Source organism: Panthera uncia, chromosome B1, assembly GCF_023721935.1.
Source record: "Panthera uncia isolate 11264 chromosome B1, Puncia_PCG_1.0, whole genome shotgun sequence".
NCBI classification, from domain to species: domain Eukaryota; kingdom Metazoa; phylum Chordata; class Mammalia; order Carnivora; family Felidae; genus Panthera; species Panthera uncia.
This window is the reverse complement of record NC_064811.1, coordinates 143,549,618-143,569,708: the sequence shown is the minus strand read 5'-3', so window position 1 is coordinate 143,569,708 and position 20,091 is coordinate 143,549,618. Positions and strand designations below refer to the sequence as shown.

Below are 20,091 nucleotides of genomic sequence, written 5' to 3'. Positions count from 1 at the left end.
AGTCTAAAAAGAAAACGAGGAGGGCTGGGGGCGCTGCCTACGTCGCAGGGTCGTGCCGCCGAGGTTCTGCAGGCGTTACTCACAAATAATTTTAGAATAACATACCTTCTTTAAAAAGCACCATATCGTTCATTAGAGAAAACATAGAAACCTACAAATAATCGAAAATGAGGAACATTTAAAATCCCTGGAACCCCACCTCTCAGAAGCCACCAGTGAACGTCCTGCTGTGTTTTCTTCCAGCTTCTTCAGTGTGGGCTTTAGAACTGACAGCAGAGTCACCCGGGGAGACAAGCGAAGCTTTTAATTGCAAAGTGACTTGACAGGTGGCCTTGGAGACACGGTAAGTTAAGGGGCTGGACGTTGGCTCTCTCCGGTATCCCAGGATGGGATCCTAGGAAACCTGTTCCCGGGTGTCCCTAAACAACAAGGCGACGCGACGCTCAGAAAAGTTGCGCTGGAAGCCCTGGGAGCGCCCTGCCCCCTGACAATTATCAGTCACGCTGCCCAAGCACCACAGCGTCGGAAATAAGTGCCCTCGGCTCCAGCAACACCCAAGACGTGCTTGAGCGGGGCCCCGGGGCCGGCGGAGTCCCACCCCGGGAGGCTGCGCAAACTGAATGAGGGACTCCGCGCCCCCAACCCGCCCCACTCCTCTGCGGGCGTGTCCCGCGGCTCCCACAGGTTCGCCCGGCGCCGCCAGCTCCGCCCCGCGCCGGTGGCTGCAGCGAAAACCCGGCGGCGACACCCCGCCTGGCCCCGCGCCTCCGCGCCGCCCGGCGAGCCGCACTGGGCATGCTCGGCACCGGCCGGCTCCGGCTCCAGTAGGTGGGAAGCTCCGCACTCTCGGCCGCCCGCGGCGCAGCCCGCATCGCTGCCAGGCGCTGGCGGAGGCGGCTCGCCCGCAGTCGGTGCTGCCGGGCGTTGGGCGCGGGGCGCGGAGCGGCGACAGCTCGCAGGCTGGCCATGGCGAGAGGCGCACGGCGGCCACCTGAGTGGCGCGGCGGCGTCAGGTTAGCAGGGGCGCCGGGACAGCATGGGGCGACTGGGCGCGGGTGGCAGGGAGCCCCGCACGGGGTGGGCGGCCGGGTCGCTGCGGACGCTGGGGCCGCGGAACTTTCGGGCGCTTAGGCTGGCGAAGCCCAAGGCGTCGGCTGCGCACTGGAGGCGCCGCGAGGTCCCAGAAGCGGGCTCCTGGGGGTCGCAGGATGCTTCGAGATCCGTGCGGGGCGGGACCCCGGGGGCCGGTGGGTTGGGGACAGCCACCTCTTGGGCTTGTGCCATAATCTTCCTACGGTGAGGAGCGCGGTGTCTACAGTGTGCTGCCGAGGAGCCTCCCAAACCTCCGGGGCCACTGGAACGCCAAGCAGCGGCGGGGGCCTTCGCCAGACTCCAGATCGCTTGGGTCACCGTGCCTCAGTTTCCCCGGGACGGGGGTAGGGTGTACTGTCCCGTGGCCGGGAGGCCCGGAGTTTGGGTTCTGCGCCCAGAGCCGAGAGAGTGCCGCGTCCTGATGCTGCAGGAGTGCGGGAAGCTGTGGGTGCAGCAAGCCGCCGCCTCGCGACTGGAGCTCTCGGAGTTTGTCGCATTTGACTCCATAGCAAGTTGACATCGAATTGCTTCATGGCGTGGAATGGGGAAACGTGCTTCGTTAGTTAAAAAAAAAAAAAAAAAAAGTAATTGCAAAGCCTATTTATTTTAAGCTCGACCATTAACTTGCCTTCGCCTCCAAAAACAACTTGAGCTTGCAAGTTGCAAGATTTATAAAGCAAGCCAGCAAAAAAGGAAGAATGTTTGTAGGTACATTATCTGCTCACGCTGTAGAAAATAATCTATTATGGTTGAATTGTCCTTGTTTTTAAGGATACTTGGTAGCAGAAAAGTTTGGTTACAGTGGCAGTCTTTATTTTGCGTTATCTTAGCTTATATTAAGAACTTGGAAATCTAGCGTTGGAGAAGCTCAGTGTTTTTTGTAAAGGTTTCTCACTTTTGCTTCAGATGAAACACATTTTTTTTTTCAGTTGCTACTATGCTGAACATAGTAAGATTGTTCAGGATGAAATGAAAGATGGAAAAAGATTTATATTAGGAAAAGAACGTTAGAACGATGCGGTTCTACTAGCATTTTACAGAAAAATGCGGTTTGTAGATCCCACTGGAGTTTCTACTGTTGGTTCTTCCTAAAACAGTTGGTACCATTACCACTCTTTGGATTATTGGATTTAATAGGAGCAAGGTAAACAATTCTTGTTCTAGTGGGAACCAGTTCTACCTCTAAGGCTATATTCTGAAGCCTGTTTCCATAAGTACCACTTAGTAGGTTCAGTTGTTTTCTTTATTAAGCTTATTATAAAATTTGTTTGCATTCTTGACCTTAATATGCTTTGGAGGTGCAATGACTTTTCATTGGTTTGTGAATAGCCTTTAATGTTTGTTTTGGCCTGAGATGGCTCCAGCTCTAATTCCAGATACTCTGAGTGATTTCCCCAGTGGGCTTTATGCTTTTGCCTATACATAAGCAAGATTTAAGAACAGGAAAGGCTTGAAATGTCCAGACAACAACAATAACAATATGATTAGTATTTCTACCAATTTCTTCCATTTTAGCCATAGAGTTTGGCTTGTGGTGTTCATTGCTCCTAAATGTAACTTGTAAATACATTCATAGAAAAATTTAGAAGTTTGAAAGAAAACAGCGCAAATATTGAGAATTGTACTTCCCTTTTCTATAAAAATGCATCACATTTAAAGTCTGCCATGAAGTACTGAGTATATGTGCAACTTACCCAGTACACAGGTCGTGTTCTCTGGCTGCATTCCCTAATGGAAGTCAGTCATGTCTCCCCTTAGCCTTGGGCTCTTCTTGACCTAGAGGAAGCAGCAAGGTTTTAGTTTTCCTCTTGGTGAATGTAAGCTCTAATGCAGATCAGTAGGACTCTTCTGGATCCAAACATCTCATTTTTTCAAGGTTAGAGAAAACAATGAAATTTAACAAGAGGCACGTTGAAACACTGCTTCTGGCTTCAGGGATTCCACCAGAGGATGGAGTCCCCTAAACTAAAATGAACACAGCTGACAGGAGTTAGGTTGAAGAGGGGTCTTATTAACGAAGAAAATGAAGGGTTTTACTAATGAAGAAAAAAATAGGAGGGTAGACTTTGTATTCCAATCAGGAAACAGGTGATAATTGCTTCTTTTTTGTCCCTGTTGGGTTCTTCCAGCTAAACTGTTAGGCGCATCATTTTTCATTTTATTTCCATGTCTTCAGATTTCTATACTGTACTGTGTTTTTAGTGACATTGGAGATTCACAGCAAACTATTGGCCTTTAAAAATAGATATCCCTCTCCCCTCCTCCCCACCCCCCCCCCTCCCCCAGTTGATTCAGTCGGTTAGGCATCCGACTTCGGCTCAGGTCATGATCTCACAGTTTGTGGGTTCGAGCCCTGCATCGGGCTCAGTGGTAACAGCTCGGAGCCTGGAGCCTGCTTTGGATTCTGTGTCTCCCTCTCTCTCTGCTCCTCCCCATTCACGCTCTCTGTCTCTCAAAAAATAAATAAAACATTTAAAAAAATAGATATCCCCCCATTCGTGTGACCATAATTTATTCAACTTCTCATGTGGCTTGTGAGTTAAATAATTGAGGCTATTTCAACTTTGCTTAATTGGAGCTTTTTGTTCTTCTTTTTTTTTAATGCAAGAGCTTCCAGATACTGAAATACCAAATAAATATTGTGGCAAAGTTGCTTTTAACCTCCAACATAGTACAGTCAGGTTTGTTAGACGAGTGTCATTTTTTTGGAATTCAGAAATCACTTGGATAGCATCACTTCCCTAACCTAACCAAGCACTGGGGGTGCAGCTTGCCCTTTTACAGCCATGCCCAGGAAGACACTAAAAATTTAACATTTTGTGATCCATGGCAATGCACATTAAAGTTAGAAATATCCCTAGATGCAAATGGTTTAAGTTTGCTACAGTGCCTCCCTGGAATGGTTAAAGGATTAAGGGGTTTGGTTGATGATGTGATAAGACCCAGTTCAGAGCTGTCAGAACTAGTTTCTAAGCTGTACTCCAAACATACTGTCTTGCCTCTGCCTCCACCCAAGGTCTTCACTCATTAAAATATAACATTCATTTTTCTTCCCGACAGCCTTTAATAGGTAGGCCCCGGGGGCTGCAGAAACAAATAAGGCTTAGTGACTCAGAATCTAGTCAGAGACACATACTGGAGGACAAATAAACTCTAGTGTGAGGGAAGTGCTTCAGGAAGAGGTATTTGTACATGCGACTGAGGAGACCAGAGAAATGAGCCCCTTGGGTTGGAGGAAGAGAGGCCCCCATGAAAATAGTGACATTTCCACAGGAGCTTAAGGAATTCCTGAGGAATTTGGGTGGAAGTCTTCTAAGCAGACACATGAACTCTACAGGCAGAGGGAATACCACTATGGTAATTAGAATAATGCCCCCCCCCAAGCTGTCCACTCTGGGACCTTGCAGATGTGATTAAGTTGAAGCTTTTGAGATGGAGAGATTATCTGGATTATTCGGGAGGCCCAGTGTAATCACAAGAGTCTGTATGGGTGGAAGAGGAAAGCAGAAGTCAGTGTCAGAGGGATGCCATGTGCAAAAGATTCGACTGGCCATTACTGGCTTTCAAGGTGCAAGGGAGCCACAAATCAAGAATTTAGCCACCCTCTAAAAGCTGGCAAAGGCAAGGAAACAGATGCTGTTCTAAGGCTTCCAGAAGGAACCCAGCCCTGCCAACTCTCTGATTAGCCTAGTAGGATCCATCTTGAACTTTTAACCCACATAATTGAAAGATAATATATTTGTATGTTACAGTCTCCAAGTTTATAACTTAGTGTCATAGAAAAGAAGAAGACTTGGTATGATGGAATAATGAACAGAGGCAGGAGAAGGAGAATGTAATGGTCCTTTCGTGGTGAAGTTGATGCCATGCAAAGGAGTTTGGATTTTATCCTATTACATACAGATAAACAATGGGACACCAGCTAAGCATTTTTAAACAGGAACATGCAAGAACAGACTACTGCCAGATTTATCTTCCTAAAAAAGCAATGTATGGCTAAACCCCGAGTTTCATACAGCCATTTAACAAAGGTGTCTAGCCAGAGGTGGTCAGTGACAGATATCGGGAAGTAGCCTGTTCTGTAATTCACTTCTCTGAATTGACCTACAATGGCATTTGTGTGTGTGTGTGTGTGACATCATTAGCTTAAGAAACTTTTGTTCAGTCTGTAATGGAAGGTCCTAAAGGTAAAGCAGAAGGGCTAAGTTACATTTTAACTACTTTGTTTCTGCCCATTCTCCTCTTAGCAGAGCCCTGCTCTGCTGGCTGTATACCATGCAGACACCAACAGAGGATTAGGAAAGCTCAAATCTAATGCAGTGAACTTGAGATGATGTAATGTCTCAAGTCACCTGGGCCAGCTCTGACCAGTTGCTAGTAGCTTGTGGGGTGTTGTGGGCTTTTGCAGGCTTAGCGGGGAAATGGCCATGTTTGGCCATGTTTCGCAGTGTTTGCCATGGGCCCCATATTGGCCAGGGTATGGATGATAGTATGATCCTAGATGACCGAACTTCTGTGTTAAAAATATAAGAAATTCAGTCATTCCTTCCAAGCATATTTATTTATTCACTCTCTCTTAAGTACAAGGGCTTAATTTCTGTCGTATAAAAACTTCTAGTCTGATTCAGTTGACATCTCTATGTGTCTAGAAAACCTAAACTGAAGAAATCCACCTTAGTGTTACAAGAGTGGCTCTGAATTCAAACTAAACTATATGTTAGAAAAAAAATTGATAAGAGGGGGTGCCTGGGTGGCTCATTTGGTTTGGTGTCCGACTTCGGCTCAGGTCATGATCTCACAGTCTGGGGTTCGGGCCCCACGTCGGGCTCTGTGCTGACAGCTCAGAGCCTGGAACCTGCTTCAGATTTTGTGTCTCTCTCTCTCTCTCTCTCTGCCGCTGCCCCACTTGCACTCTCTCTGTCTCAAAAATAAACATTAAAAAAACCTTTTTTTAAGGAAAAAAATTGATAAGAGAAAAATACACTTTTAAGATAACATGGTAAGGGAAAACAGTGGGCTGGCAAAATCTGAATCTGGAAACAGTGAGACTTGATTAAGAATTATCGTAATAAAAACAAAACTGTGTCTATATTGTGTAGCCTCCATTTGCATAACTTTATAAGATTTTTACCCACATGTCCTTATACAATGATGTGATAATTATCGTTTACCACTGTAAAGGACTAGCTCAGTGCAAACCATTCCCTCTTTCTTGAATCTCTTCTGCCTTGGTCTCTGGGATACAAGCCCCTAGTTTTCTCCGTGCTTTTTAAATTTTTTTTTATTTCTCTTTCCCTGAGGGTTTGTCTTTCTTTTCTCCAAATTATAACCTTGGTCTTTTTGTCTTGTGGTTTTCTATGTTCTTTCTGGTGATTTATTTTCCCTCGTGACTGTACCACTGGCCCACACACCAATATCTCCAAATCTGTATCTTCAGAGAAGTTTCTCTCATCCACTCATTAATTAATTCATCAATCCATTCAACAAATACTGATGACCTGAGAGTTTATCTAATTTTGGGACAGATGTGCACAAAAATAATTGCAGAAAAAATATGAAGGTGTGGGTAAAGGTCAGTGAAAACAGGGGTGTCCAGGGCTATCTGGGGTGAGTCCTGGAGGGATCTTGAACCAAGACTTGAAAACCAAGTTGGGGTTTGCCAGATGTGCAAGGATATGAAAGTATGGCCAGCTGGAGGCACAGAGGTGCTGTGAGGAATACAAGAAGCTCAGGAAAGGGGAGGGCCAGGGGAAACTCCAGAGGTGCAGTTAAAGAGTGGATAGGAGTCAGATCATGAAGGATCATGTATGTCCTTTCGAGGACATTAGTTTTATACTGCTGACAAACACATCGAGTATGTTTTAAGTCAGATCTTTTATAGTCAGCTGATTTCAGCAACAACATAGAATGTGGATCGGAGGCAGGTGAGACTAAAGGCAGGTCAGTGAGGAAGGAGTCTGCTAGGGTGGTGCCTGTCAGAGATGATGAGCACATAAACCTGGGACAAACCAGGGATGTGATAGTCATGTGGGCAGGGAAGGAAAGGAGGCATCTGAAGCAGCTCCCACATGATTGCATTATCTGCGTCAAGTACCGCAGAAGTGTGGGAAGGCATACTGTCTCAAGGGTTCTCCTGCTGAGCACCAGACTTTGCAGGACCAGAGGGACTGACTGCCACTGCGTGTGTTTAACCAGAGAGACCTAAAGCCGCAGAGGAGCAGGAAAGCCCAAACGCAGAGCTGTGTGTGAAGGAGGAAATCAGAATTTCTTTGCAGGGCACGTACTTTGTAAGGGAGGCATCAGAGAAAGAAGAAATTGATTCCCTGATGGTTCATCAGCTTCTGGGCAGAAGGATTTGGGGATGCTAATGAGACTGAAACCATGTTGACATGTTGACGTGGGGTAGACTTCCCTAATTCTGCATTAGAAGGCAACTGTCTTAGAGGCTGGGCTGAAGTTGACTCTGTAATCCATGCAAAAGAGGAAGTTTGCTGAGCAGGTGTTTAAATTTAATTCAAGATCTTTCCCTTCCATTTAGGATTTGAGTTGGCTGATGGCACCAGGAAGAGTGGAAGGGAAAGCTGTGTGCTCCTTAAGGAAATAAATGGGTTGGAATAAAGTGCTCCAGAATTACCCATTGATGGGTCCCTTCTGGTTCGGGACTGGAGGGCCCAGGCTGGGGCTAATTCACATCATTCTCATCAGCTCATTAAAGCAGCCCCTCTCCTAGAGAAGATGGGATGTTCTGTTCCGGGGTCTACACCTTTCTGTACCCTCTTGGAACTAGCAAGAGCTCTATAATATTTGTGAGAGTGGGAACCATCTGAAGTTGACCAGTTAATTCCTTTCTTCTCAGTGGCCAAGCTCCCCCGTAAAGAAGTAAGTAGATGTATAGGGACTATGTTTTCTTAAAGATGCAAAACCCACTTTCCCTGGTCCTCAGCGTGGGGATGTATTTGCCTAAAGACTGCATTAGTGTTTGGCTCTCAGTTTCACCCAGGACTTCCTTCTGGGTCTTCACACCCCAGGATGGCCATGGGAGGGATCAAACATTTGGTAACCATGGAGCTTTCTTGCTTCTCAGCTGCTATTGTTAACTTCACTTAGTCGATTTCTGCCTCCCTACCAAAGCCAGGTGCTGGGCTGTACTGCTGTTACTAATCATGCCTGTTCTTCTATTCTTGCCCTCTCCCCACCCACCTTTTTGCCATGCCCGATATCAGTCCCAAGTCAGAGAGAAGTTTTGTTTTTCCTTCAAGGTTTGAACAACCCTAGATTACTTGCTTTTGTTAGACCTCCCAAAGATAACCTAGTTTTCTCCATCTTAAAACACTTTTGAGGACCTTGAAGTTAATTGCCAGAAAACATTTGAGTATTACCAATACTTTGCTGAGGACAGAACATTACTCCTTGTGCAACTGAACCCTGGACCTATAGTGTATTTTTGCTTCCTTCCTGCCCTCCCAGGGCAGCTCATCCCTGTCTCCATGCTCTGGCTGTCTCCTCTTCTTTCACTTGTGTTTAGATTTACTTTGTAAGTAATGGATCAACTGTCCCAGAGCCCTCATTATCATTTTTCCTAATCAGACCTAAAGGCCCCTTTTTAATATAATTTCTGGAGGAGCACCCTAATATCCGAGTTCTCGAGATGGGGATGCACATCAGATTCATTGCATGAGCCTTGTGAAAACATACTATAGCACTGATTTTTGTTTTTAATTGGCATGCCATGTTTATTTCCATTGCTATTTGTCTAAACTAAGCCATTACTCCTGCTGAGAAAACTGTCCTGTCTCCTTTTTTCATCCTGCAGGATTTGACCAACCCCAGGGAACATTCTGTGACCTTTCCAGCTGCCCCTCCTCTGAATTTCTGTGGTATTTACCCAGTTTAGTGCTTAATTATATATTGCTTTGTATGCAAGAATCACCAAGATTCTGAGCACCATTAGTGTAAAGAACTGGCCTTTAAATTTTTTTAAATCCCCACAGCAATTGGTACTAAACTGATAATAGTGGCCTCATAAATACTTTGAGTTCAGCTTATTGATATAACCGGCTCCTAATTTTTTATCACTTAGATGAATCTGCAGAGGTGAGAAATCATTAAGGACATCTGGCAAGTGTGCTCAGGGCCTCTTTCTGTCAAAGCTGAGAGAATGGCAAAGCTTTCTTCAGAAGTCCCGTGTGGCAGTCAATGAATGCGTATTTTCAACTTTCTTTTGTTTTTTTGTTTGGGGGGGGGGGGGGGGCGGCGGTGGTGGTTTGTTTGTGTGTTTGTTTAGTTAAGGTAATTTTCCATATTGTCACACTGAAAAACACTTAACTTTGAAGGAGAAAGATTGATCTTAGGATATGCACTAAACTCAACTAGAAGATTATTCAAATTCAACCAGATTTTGAAAGAGATTGCTCTTACGTCCAGACTTTTTAAATAATAATTTTTAAAACAATTATCAATATTTTGAAAGTATTCATTTTAAACAACCATGATGACCGTTTGGGCACTTATGGCATTTAGACAGTTTGGCCAAGCTGTGGTATTCACTCCTGATAGATGCGCATGGGTTACCAGGGCCCTGGAGTGATAGAAGATGAGGTCCTGTGAGGGGCTTCCACTCATGGGCTCTGCCCTTGCACTGTCAGTATGGGGCTGCCCATGTCCTGGGGCTGTGGGAGACTCTGATGGGATACCTTCTGTGGGACTGTTTCATAAACCATGAATGCTAGATGTGCATAAGGGACATTGTTGCCGTGCTCTTAATAACAAATCAAATCGAGTTTGAATTACAGGATCTCTCCCGATCTGTTTTTCACTAAGATGCAGTTCTTAGTGTCTATGAAACACACTTGGCATACGTGATTCAGAGAAATAATTCATTATGCAATTCCACTTTGTGTTAATAAGCTGGTAAAGGAGGAAGGAGGAAAAGCTTTTATAACCACCTTCTTCAGTTATTGAGCATATTTTTTCAAGTAGATGAAATTTTACTCTGCTGAAAGAAGAAACCCCGGGTAATCCAGTTCCTACACTGTGAATTTGAATGGGCTTAATCAAACAAATGGAGAGATAAGAAGTAAGGAATGGTTTCGACATTTTGAGGTATAAATTAAGTAGGCGTTTGCTTTTCATCTCCACAATAAAAAGAATGTGTATTTCAGGCATAGAAAATAGTCCCCAGAGGGGCACCAGGGTGGCTCAGTCGGTTAAGCCATGACTTCAGCTCAGGTCATGATCTCAGGGTTCATGGGTTCGAGCCCCACATGGGGCTCTGAGCTGTCAGCTGAGCCTGGAGCCTGCTTCAGATTCTGTGTCTCCCTCTGTCTCTGTCCCTCCTCTGCCCACGCTCACTCTCTCTCTCTTTCTCTCTCAAAAATAAACATTAAAAAATTAAAAAAAAAAACAAAAAACAGTCTCCAGATACATTACTCATGTCAGACAGTGACTCCAAGTCCTCTGACAGACCAGATTCCCTCAGCCTCTGCTCATAGGCTGTGTTTGGAGCAGCTCAGCCTCTCAGGGCTCTGTGTAAGGAAGGATGTGTTTCTGAAGACCGACCTTTAGAGAAATATTGGTTTATATTTTAAAGTCAGTTTCATGGTGAGGAATAGACCTAGTTACCCACAATTTCTAAGAATGGGTAGAGGGGTGCCTGGCTGGCTCAGTTGGTTTAAGCATCTGACTCTTAAGTTTTGTGTTTTTTTTTTTTAATGTTTATTTATTCTTGAGAGAGAGCATGAGCGAGGGAAGGGCAGAGCAAGAGAGGGACACAGAATCTGAAGCAGGCCCTAGGCTCTGAGCTGTCAGCCCAGAGCCCAATGCAGGGCTAGAACTCACAGCCTGTGAGATCATGACCTGAGCTGAAGTCGGATGCTTAACCAACTGAGCCACCCAGGCGCCCCGCGTCTGACTCTTGATAGTGACTCAGGTCATGATCTCATGGTTCATGAGTTTGAGTCCCACAGTGGGTTCTGTGCTGATGGCATGGAGCCTGCTTGGGATTCACTCTTTCTCTCTCTCTCTCTCTCTGACCCTCCCCTGCTCGTGCTCTCTCTCTGTCTCTGTCAAAGTAAAATAAACTTAAAAAAAAAAAAAAAAAAAAAAGAAATGGGTGGAATTTGTAGGAAATGCAGGGCAAATGTAGATGCCCAGTAAGTTAGTAATATGTCTAAATGAGAGGGCACATAACTAGTATAAATTAACTCAGCAGATCTCCAAGTCCTTGCTATGAGCAAAGCATGTTTTCAGACACAGGGGTGCAACAGTGAACAATGTCAACCACAGAAGCCTGTCCAACCAGGAGCTCACATCTTAGTAGGAGCAGACACGTGCATACATACAGGGTAGTTAACGGTTTGAAGAAAAAGGTAGGGTAAAGGTGACAAGGAGTGATGGGGGTAGGGGCAGAGCACACTAATTTTTGTAAGATGACCAGGGAGGGCCTTGCTGATGAGGTGGCACTTGAGAAAGAAAATGTATGGAGTGCACGTTGCAGGCATCATAGGGACTTGTTTCAGACAGAAGGAACAGTAAGTGCAAGGGTTCTGTATACCTGGCACGTTCCAGGACTAGCAGGGCCCCGTGTGGCTGGCAGGGAGTGAGAGAGGGGTGGAGAGGTCAGAAATGAAGATTGCAAGGCTGCTAGGAGTCCAATATTGTAGAGGCTCTGGGAACGCCTTCTCTGGCTATTACTTGAATGAAGAACCCTTGGAAATGTACATGGTAATAACTTAAAAAGTGTTCATGTTTCACTCTAATTTTTTTTGAAGCTTCCCCACGCACAGATTGTTAGTAGTCATTTAAAAAGTGGCGGTGGCAGGGTGGCGGGGGGAGTAATGAATGCCTGGTTTCTAGGGCAATCAATATATATATGAGCACAATCACATTTTGTTGTGGTGGAATTTTCATGATAAAGATTATATCCCCAAATTGCAAGAGCACATAGAAGACCTTTCTATAGTGAATTATCAAGTGAAATGAAGATTTCAAGGCCCTAGATGGGGACTCTGGTCTACCTCAACCAGCCCCCCCCCCCCCCCCCAGTGGTATAGCCCTACAGGAGTCTGAGCTGATCCTCAGCAGTGTGGGAAGGGTGTGGATGGAAAGCTCAAAGGCCCTGGGAGCTTGAGTCTGTTTCTTTTTCATTATATTGCTTAGGATGTGAGAAACACTCAAGAAGTCACATTCCCTACAGAGAACAAGTTACCGTGTGATATATGACACACAAGCTGGTATCTGAGCCATCAGCAAGTCACAAATGGCATGGCAGTCACAACTCTTTGCCCTGATTGAATTCTCTGCGGTGGGATCTTCATCGAACACAAACACTCCTTGCTCTTTCCCTCTACTCTCCACCGCTCATCATTCCATCTCTTGGCCATCCCCAGTCCCACTCCCGGTTGTCATGGTCATAGAATGGTAGACAGGAAGGGACCTAAGAGGCAGGTCAGAAGCTCAGAGGGATCAGCTGACTCCCAGAGGTCATCTAATGGCAAAACTGAGGAAAGGAGTTTGTGGGTTTTAATCAATCCTAAAGTGCTTAACTAGTGCGTGCTTCACACCTCACCCCAAAGTTTCCGTTCTCAACCTTAACCACAGGGCCCATCCCATTTCTTATCCTAGGAACCTAATTCCACCCCTTTGCTCAGTATGGGCAAAGTGATGATCTCAGTTCTCTGGCTACCAGGAGACCAATGGGAAGAGGCTATCACTTGGACACTGGATGTATTCCTATTAGACATCACTCTGTGTCTCAGTTGGGTCCTATTAATGCTATCCTTCACACTCATAGTAAGTGAAATAGCTTTATCATTGGCTGTCCAAGCACAACATCATCAACCATGCTTTGTAAATATCATGTCTATGGAAAACTGCCCACAAGTGCATTACATTTGGCCAGGTGGGAAGCTGTCTCTGTACTGTCAAGTAGGGAAACTAAAAAAGGTGCTTTCACTATCAAGGCCTTAAGAGTTTACAAAATATACCAGAATCCACAAGAAAATGTAATTGTTTGCAATTGCCTCTAAGTGTATATCCTATTTAGGAAAGCCCGGTAAGAATATTGCCTCCTGATTGATGCAACAGTGTGCTGTGCAGGCTGCATGGGGACATGTGTCTGCTGCCTCTGTTCAGGTGGAGTGCTGGCCAGCCTGGATCTGCAGGCAGGCGGCGAGGGGTCAGCACCTTGATAAAGTATCTCCCTCGTACCATGGATCCCCTGGTCAGTTTTCCAGGCCAGAGAAGCGGTCGCACTCATCGATGTGTCCGGGCTACCAGATGCCCATCAGCCCCTGCCTGGCTTCTCTCTAGCTTAATATACTAATATATCAGGAACTTCTGAGGAAATGGGCTTGAGATGAAATGAAAACAAGAATTGAAAGTTGGCAGAAATAGCGCTATAGATTGGCAGTGACATAAATTAATTGTACTAGAAAGAAAATAGGAATCTGTATATACACACTCCAAGTGAGTAGGGAAAATATTTTGAAAGGATACATTTTTTTAAAGGGAGAAGATACTGGAAAAAGTAGTGACAGGGACAGGAAGAAAAAGACAGAAACAGGTGCTTCTGAACCAGCTTTGGGCTTTATATGTGTATAAAATCTGATAATGAGTGTGTCAGAGGTTGAAAAAAAACAATGCCAAGACAGTGTCTTAAACCTTTCATCGGCGTTGTAACGTGTTTTTGGTATTGGGCTGGTAGCACAAAGGCACCATCCACCAGTGCATCTGTCCTATTTGTATTCATCTCCCAGGTTGGGTTTATTCCCTGGACCATCAGATTTTGGAGGAAATATCTCTCTGATCAACTAAGGATTTGCATTCATTGGGCCCAAAACTGTTTTAGCCTATTCACTTAGAATGAGAATTTGAAGAAACTAAATATTCACTGAAGCATCAGTAAACTCTTCCAAAAGATATACTGTGATTAGAATAGCGCTCAATGCAGGTCTCGACCACTGGGACAAGTCAAACAGTGCCTTTTTGGAACCAAGAGACTGTGAGGTCATTCAGGCCTGTTCTAGGCATGAGCTTTTTATCCTGGTTCTGAGCCACTCAATCGTGTGACCCTGGGCGGTCGCTCATCCTTTCTGGGCCTCCCTCATCTTGTATAAAGGAAAACCTTTATAAAAAGACATCTAAGTTTTTCCAGCTCTAATATTCTAGTGATGTGAACAAATATGTATGATAGACCCGTTTCTATCTTGCCTAATCGTATCTGTGTAGGAAAACCTTTACTGTAGTTCTTTCCCTCTTCCTCTTTTTTCAAACATTATATTTCTGAGAACTTTATTTTATATCAGCCTTGCTTTTAATCAGAAAAACATACACGTAGGAAAATTGTGATGAAGATCCAAGAGTGGTTTCTTAACGTGGCGCACCACCAAAAATAAAGTGTTGCAAAGATGGCATCTCTCGGCATAGAGTTCATTTTCAGGTTTGAAAAACAGTGATTTAAAACAGATCAGTTTTTGAAAAGTATGTGCCTTTGGTGTATAGAAAAAATAACAAAGCGTAAAATCCTGTAGAGGCCTTATCATTAGTGCAGTTGATAAGACAGGATTGAGACCCTTTTGTTCTAGCTCCTTCTGAATTGTTCCAGTGAGCTTAAAGAGCTCATCTGGTGGCCATTCACAGCGGTCCAGCAAGTCAGGGTATATATCTTGTTCTACCCAGTAAGTAGCTGTAAATTATCCTAATGCCACGCAGTTAATAGACAAAGGGTGTGCCAAGAATGCCATGAAGCCTCTTGTCTCTTTTTCCTTCCAGGGGGCCGGCTGCTTTCATGAGACAGCCTTACTTCTTCCCATGATATGCAGCCGTGTAGCTCTCAGTTTGTGACAGTTCGTAAATTTAAGTGTCACTGCTGTCGCTTGCCTTCACAAACCTTCCATCAGCCAGGACTTGCAAGGCCAGGAGAGAGAGAAGGCAGGAGGAGAGGTTAGTGGAACAGGCAAGGGCCACCACAGGCTCCACTCAGCCACACGGCCAGCAGACAGGCCTTCATCCAAGTGTAAAAGCGACCGGGCATTGCAGCCCCAGAGAGTTGTTGGTTGAAATTCCTAACTCATGTGTTCATGTGGATTCCACACGCAGTGCCAGGCACTGGTTCTTAGCAAACGAAACACTCCTTTCTTCAGAGAGCTGTTAGTGTGACCATAGGCACTGTTACTCCACAGGGCTGGGGGTTACTTTCACCTGCTGTGTAGTCAGGCAGTCATTCAGTCCCGTACTTTCTAATTCCTGTACTTCCTTTGGATCTGCCCACGTCTTTCCTTCCCCACTGCTTTTAGTCCATGGCCCTATTCTTTCTGTCCTTCCTGGATATTATAGTAGGCCCCTAGCCACCTCTCCATCATCAGCCACACTCTGAGCAAAGTGATCTTTCTAAACACAGAACTGGCCATGTCACTTTCCCCTTCCAGAACCTGTGAGCGCACCCCATCCGTGGTATTACATACTGTTCGCTTCATTATTTGGACCAGCCAACCTTCCGCCTGCTGCATACCACCAAGCAGTACCTAATTCCTTGTATTTCCCCAGTTGTGCCAGGTTCTCTCCATTCAGCATTTCCTTGAATATGCTCTTCCTCCTTTTTGGGTCAGCTTCTCTCCTTGGCCTACTTAGTGAATTCTTCTATGATTAAACTAAAGGGCCACTTCTTATAGATTATTCTTCCTGGCCCTTCCAGACCACTTGGGTCTCCTCTCTTGTACCCCAGCAGATCTTCGACCTCTCTCGGATGGGGCAATTATCACATTGTCTTTAACTGTTGCCAATTTCTCTCTTCCCCCACTAGATTTGTGGATGACGGGGTAAGGACTGTGTCTTAACTTTGTATTCCTCATCCCTAGCAGTGTGCCTGGCACAGAAAAATTTCTCCATTAATGTGTATTGATTTGGATTGAACTGACCTGTCTGGGTGCTTCTAAAAGTAACCCAAAAACAATGTTCTTACATACTTTCATGTAATGATCACATTTGCCACCTGAGTCAGGAATTATCTTTGTGTTATTAGAGGCATCAAGGATCTCTACACAAATAGATTTTAGACCATTCATAAGGAAGAAACAAAGATAGTATGAATCTTCTTGCAATATGACTGGATGGACATTGAGATAAAACTTAGTGGATTTAGCACTTAAATGATTTGATCCTGGACAGTAGTAATTGCTACAGGAAGATTCTTTTTCTACAAATGTTTGGACTTTTTGATTTTGGATTCTCATAGTCCATACTCAGACACCACCTTAACTACCTAAAAACTCAGTATATGTTGATCTTTAAAAAAGTTAGGGGAGTCCAAAATTGGGCCATAACCAAAATGGCCTCAGTTGGCTACCAGTTTTAAAAAGTTATTGTTTATGATGTAATGAGTATATTAGTGTCCCTCTTCATTTCACATGAAGTTGGGATTTCTTCTTGCTTCATGAGTAGAAACCTGTCAAGAGTGTGCTTTAAACTAAAAGGCAGCCTTCGTGCCTATGGCCTCATTTGTGTACAAATGAAAAAAGTGATAACTCTCAGTAGATGTTGTTACAAAATCCAGTTATGTAACTATAAAATTACTCATCGTAGTTGATGAGGAAATGCCAGCGTGAACAGTGCCAAGAAAAAACAATAATGTATATTCATTTAGTCCAAAACACCCTTAAACAAGGGGCCCTTTTCCTCCCAACTCCAGAAATACATGGTCAATAGTCATGTTTTATTATAGGTGAAGAAACAAAAATAAGATCCAACAAAGCATTTTATTACACGTTTTTAAGATGAAGTACAATCGGGAAGTAGGGAAGAGGTTGAATTAAAAAAGGACATTAGATGTTTGCTAAATATTTTCTCTTTTGTTTTATTTATAGAACATAAGTATTCTATGAAAGTTTTCCCAAAGGCCATGAGCAAACACATGAAGCTTAACAATTTGTCCATTGTAGCTTTTGTTAAACCCTGGTGTTTGACTCTGTGGCCTTTGTTCTTGTATTTTGAAGGACTGACTGCATTTTAAGCTGCTGGATTATAGTACTCGTGGTTTATTCTTTGGTGGCTAAAATGTCTTTCACAATGTTATAGTGTTATTAACTGAACTTTTCACCATGCTGTCTGTAAAATCCAACAAGCTACACAGAGTACATTTGTAGAATATTTCTCCAGTGCCCAAAGTGACATGATGTCTTTATGTTCTTCTGGTAACACATTGTGAATTTACTCTGAAACAGTTGCCATTGAATTCCAAGAAAGTGTGGCTTCATGCAGCAAGTGTGTGCACAATACTGTGGGCCCAGTATTAAGGATACTTTACAGAGCTATATGCCAGAGTTTCTGCCATCAAAGAGCTCTCCTTGCAACTGAAAAGAAGTTTCCTCAACACAGAACTAAAAAATGCAAGATCATATGCCAAGGAGGAGTGTTAAAAGTTTGGTACAAGCTGCAGGTGCAGTGGAAGATTAGAACTGGGAAGGCTGTGAGAGCCATGAGGCTTGTAGGAAGGGGGAAGGTGGGATTTGGAATGCATGCTGGGCAGGCTATCAACAAACATCTCCTCCAAGCCTCCTCACCCAGATCAGCCTTCTACCTCCTCTGCCTACCCACCCCTAAGCTCACTGCACCTGGAGAACATACTGAAATCAGCTGGATCTCTCTCCCTCGTAGATTATAAGTGGACATGGCCTATGGCTTATTGAGCTTTGTAGCACTCTCACACCCTACCCCCTGTCCCAGACCCCTAGCAGTGTGCCCAGCTATAAATACTCAAGTAAATACCTAAAAAATACTTAAAAAAAAAAAATGACCTGAAAGGGCATGGTATGAGATCTGGTGAATTCCTACTAAAACCTTTTAAATCATTAACGTTGATGAGTTAAACACTCTGTTTTCAAAAATAAATGTTCACAGAGAGTTTTAGAGCAAAAATGCACTGACACAAACAACCTACAAATTACACATTGTACTTTCTGTGCCTTGGTAACTTTTCAAAGTGGGAAAGGATGGGAGCGAGGTGGGGGAGGGAGGAATGAGTTTGTTAACTGAAATCCATGCAATAAAATCAAGACCTCTGCCCCCCACCCCTACCCCCACTCCATGCCTACCAGGGTCTCTGAGGGAACTAGTTAAGCTCTGGAACAGTTACTGTGTTTCTAGCCCAAAGTGCCCACAGACATTATTAAAATATAGAAGAGGAGACTGTTCCATCCTGTTCATTCTTGCTGGCACAATGTGTGTGAAAGTAGAAAACCACAGCGGCCAGCCTTTGTTTGAAAACAGTTCTCAAGTTCTGTATTTAAATTTTTTTTAATCTTTTTTTTTTTTTTTTTTTTTTTTGAGAGAGAGAGAGAGAGAGCAAGTGGGAGAGGGAGACACAGAACCCAAAGCAGGCTCCAGGCTCTGAGCTGTCAGCACAAGGCCTGACATGGGGCTCGAACTCATAAACTGTGAGATCATGACCCCAGCTGAAGTCGGAGGAGGCTTAACCCACTGAGCCACCCAGGCACCCCTCGGGTTCTGCATTTTAAACCTTAGTGTGATCCTCCACTTGTTGCCTTCTTCCTACTTGTGGGGAAAAAAATGTTACAGTATATTTACTACACACACTTATTAGAAACTACTTCATACTTTGTCTTGTCTCTCATTCTCCCCTAAGCTATTTAGTCAGGCATCTGCTCTGGCGTAGACATCAGGGGGTCAGAGAGGAGTGACTCCAGACACTGTCCTCAAGATGCTCAGTGCAGTGTCTGCCCAGAGGGACAGCTCATGTATTTTCAGACTCAAGTCCCTGCCAAAGGACCCAGTGCTGAAAATCATTTGTAATTGCTTCTGGTGGTGGGAGGGCACCCAATAATATATTAAACAAATCCAAGAACAAGGTATGCCCTTTAAATGCTATAACAAAAGTCAACTTGAGAAGCATAATTTCAGCAAAGGATGCTATTATACACAGTATCCTAATAATTATTGTTTATCAAGCTGAACATTGTGTAAGTGCTTTATGTGCATTTGATCATGAATCTTTATAATTGTCCTGTACTTGGTGAGGTCTTGGCCAGAAACACATAGCCAGTAAGAGTGTTTAGATCCCAGATCTTGAGCCAGTCTACCTACAACCTGAGGCCATGCTCTTAACAACCATTCTGTACTGAATAGATCAGCTTTACAACTTCCCTGTTAAAAGGAAACCACAAGTTTAGCCAAGAAAACATTTACAAAGTCATAACAGGGTATGTGTCATGCTAGTGCAACCCATGCTATCTCCCTTAGACCACAATTCTTGCTGGTGGAAAAATGTGTTGGCCTTCCTGGGGCAGGAAGGCACTCAAGTCCACGGGGGAGTATGGAAGTCTCCAGCACTAAGAAAACTCTTTTGTCTTTCCCACTGAAAAAATATATGGCCTGAAGCTGATTTATCACCCCTAATTTATTTACCTCTTCAGTTTTATTGTCTACAGAATTGGAATAATTATTTCTGCCTTTAGAGAGAGATTCATGTATTCAGTAACTTATTGTCAGGGATAACTTCAGGCAGTGCAGATGTAAAGATAAATGAGGCAGACAGAAAGTTTAGTATGGTATTGGCACAAGGGTAGCCATAAACAGTGGAACAGAATAAAGAGTTTACAAGTAGATTCACTGATTTTGACAAGAAGGCAAGATAATCCACTGAAGACATGATAGTCTTTTTTAGAAAAAGAGCTGAAACAACTGGATATCCATACAGGGAAAAAATGAACCTCGGTCCTTACCTCATGCCATACATACACTCAAAAAAAAAAAAAATACTGGAATGGATCAGTGTAAAAACTACCATTGGGAAAGGGCACAAGGGAACTTTTGGTGATGATGGAAACATTCTATATTTTGTTTATTGTGGGAGTCACCTGGGGTGTACAAATTTGTCAATACTCACTAAAATGTATACTAAAATAGGCACATTTTATTGTTTGTAAACTATACCACAGTAAAGCTGATTTTTTTTTTTTTTTTTTTTTTTTTTTTTTTTTTTTTTTT

General features: G+C 44.0%; 1 protein-coding gene across 1 annotated transcript in view; it reads left to right on the top strand.

Moving 5' to 3' along the window:
* The first annotated feature begins 918 nt into the window (after positions 1–918).
* MFAP3L (microfibril associated protein 3 like) overlaps positions 919–20,091 on the top strand; it is a 70,116-nt gene continuing 50,943 nt past the window's right edge. Inside the window, exon 1 of the mRNA XM_049631323.1 lies at positions 919–1,013. The gene's annotated coding sequence lies outside the window, so the exon portion shown is untranslated. The remainder of the gene's footprint in view (positions 1,014–20,091) is intronic.